At 35.1% G+C, this 2,500-nt stretch overlaps 1 protein-coding gene across 1 annotated transcript in view; it reads left to right on the top strand.

Moving 5' to 3' along the window:
- Nucleotides 1-2,500, top strand: part of LOC113807450 (uncharacterized) — a 49,945-nt gene that overhangs the window by 22,756 nt on the left and 24,689 nt on the right. The gene's annotated exons all lie outside the window — the stretch shown is intronic.

A 2,500-nucleotide genomic window follows, 5' to 3' on the forward strand; every position in this document is an offset into this window, starting at 1 on the left:
AAGTATTATAAGATTATTAATTGGACTTAATTATTAATGTTATTAATGGGACTTGGTTCATTCTCTTTATTTCTCTATCTTAATTTCCTTTTTTCTTATCTTAATTGGCTTTTATATACTTCCTTCTTGTCTTCATTTATCTTTTGTCTTTTTGTATATGTATTTTCTTATATTTTTGTTTTTCATTCGCTTCTTCCTCTTTTATCATATTTATTTATTTATTTATATATTTATGTGTCTTATTTCACATTCTTATTCTCCTTTCGCTTCCAAATCATTATCGAAATATATTTTTTGCTTTCTTTTATTATCCATTCTTTTCTTCTTCATCTTTATCAGTTCTTTATGTCTCTCCTTACACCTATTCACATCTTTATTGGCCCTTCTCTACTTCCTCTCATCCTCCTCGGTTCTTCGTGTCTCTCCTTACACCTCATAACTTCTTCTTTATTAATCATTTGCTTCTTCTTTATCAGTTTTCGTTGTCTCTTTATACCTCCTTTTCGTATCTTTATTATCCATTCTCTCTCTCTTTCAATTCTCTTTATCTGCGCTTTATTTTCATGTTTTTATTGATCATCTTCCTTTCCATTCTTTTTTTCTTATTTTCATTCTAATTCTCCGTTTTATTCTTATTATCATTGTTATAATTTTTCGATTTGTTATTAATGATATCGTTACTGTTATTGTTATTATTATCTCCTTCTATTCTTTTGTTCTTCTTTTCACTCTTATGGTAAGTATTGCTTCTTCCTCCTCCTCCTCCTCCTCCTCCTCCTCCTCGTCATCATCATCATCATCATCATCATCATCATCATCATCATCATCATAATCATAATCATCATCATCATCATCATCATGCTTTTTTTTTTTCTTTTTTCCATCTTCTCCTTTTCCTCCCTATTCTTTTTCCTCCTACTCATCTTTCTCGCCTTCCCATCCTTCCCCTATCCCTCTTCTTCTTCCCCCTCTTTTTTCCTCCTCCTCTTTCTCCTTCTCCCTTCCCCTCTCCTCTCCCTATTTTTTCCCTTCTGCCCCTTCCCTCTCTTCTTTCTTCCACCTCTTCCTCCCTCTCTTTTTCCTCCCTCCTCTTCCCCTTCTTTTTCCTCTCCCTCCTCCCCCCTCTTTTACCTCCTCCTTCTCTTCTCCTTCCTTTTCCCCTCTTTTTTTCCTCCTCCTCCCCTTCCCCCTCTGTTTTCCCCACTCTTGCCTCCTCTTTTTTCCTCCTCCTCACAGTCTCCTCTTCACCCTCCTTTTCCCTCCTCCTCTTCATCTCCCTCCTCTTTTTTCCCCCTCCTCCTCCTTCCTCCGTCTCCTCCCCCTCATCTCCTCCTCTTTTTTTCCTCCTTCTCCTCCTCCTCTTTTTCCTCCTATTCATCTTCCCCTCTTTTTTCCTCCTCCTCCTCCTCCTCTTTTTTCCTCCTCCTTCCTCCGTCTCCTCCTCCTCTTCCTCCTCTTTTTTCCTCCCTCACCTCCTCCTCTTTTTTCCTCCTCCTCCTCTTCCCCCTCTATTCTCCTCCTCCTCCTCCTCTTTTTTCCTCCTCCTCCTCCTCCTTCTCCTCTCCGTCTCCTCTTCACGGCAGAAAGCGAGGTCGTTAATCCTATGCATTTTACATGGGGCGGACTTGATAACAATGCCATTCGGAGGAAAAATCTCGAATATTTTATTATCTGTTCTTTATGTCTTCTCCTTTTTGTGTGTTTATCGATTTTCTTTATTATTTTTTTGTCTTTTTATATATATATATTTTTTCATTTCCATTTTTTTTCTGTACATTATTTTTTTCGTCCTCTATTTCTCTTTTCTCCATTTTTAATATCCGATATTCTTATCTCATCATTATCATTATCTTGTTTTTATTATCATTGTTATTGTTTTTATTATCATCATTATTATTGTTATTGTTTTTATCATCATCATTATTATTGTTATTGATTTTATTATCATCATTATTATTATGTTATCATTATTATCATTATACTCACTGTCATTATTATTGTCGTCAATATTATCAATATCATTATTATCATCATCATTAACATTATCATTACCAATACGTCATCATCAATATATACTTCGTTAAAAGCAGTGTTTATACATTCCTTCTCCACTTTATTAATTTCATTGATTGTCAATGTTTCCTATAATACATACATACCCCCCCCCCCCCGATAATACGGAATCAAATGATATCTCACTCTCTCTAAATTAATTCTTTATCTTTTATCTAAATTAGAGGTGTGTTTATATAATCCTCCTCCTCATTATTAATTCAATTAATTAATATTGTTTCCTATGATATATATATTTGTTTCCCTCTTCAATGATACATAATCAAATATTCTCTCTCTCTCTCTGTCTGTCTGTCTGTCTGTCTCTCTCTCTCTCTCTCTCTCTCTCTTCCCATCTCTCTCTCTCTCTCTCTCTCTCTCTCTCTCTCTCTCTCTCTCTCTCTCTCTCTCTCTCAATTAATTCTTTATCTTTTTATTAAAATTACAG

The sequence above is a fragment of the Penaeus vannamei genome, chromosome 4 (genome assembly GCF_042767895.1).
Source record: "Penaeus vannamei isolate JL-2024 chromosome 4, ASM4276789v1, whole genome shotgun sequence".
Taxonomy (NCBI): Eukaryota; Metazoa; Arthropoda; class Malacostraca; order Decapoda; family Penaeidae; genus Penaeus; species Penaeus vannamei.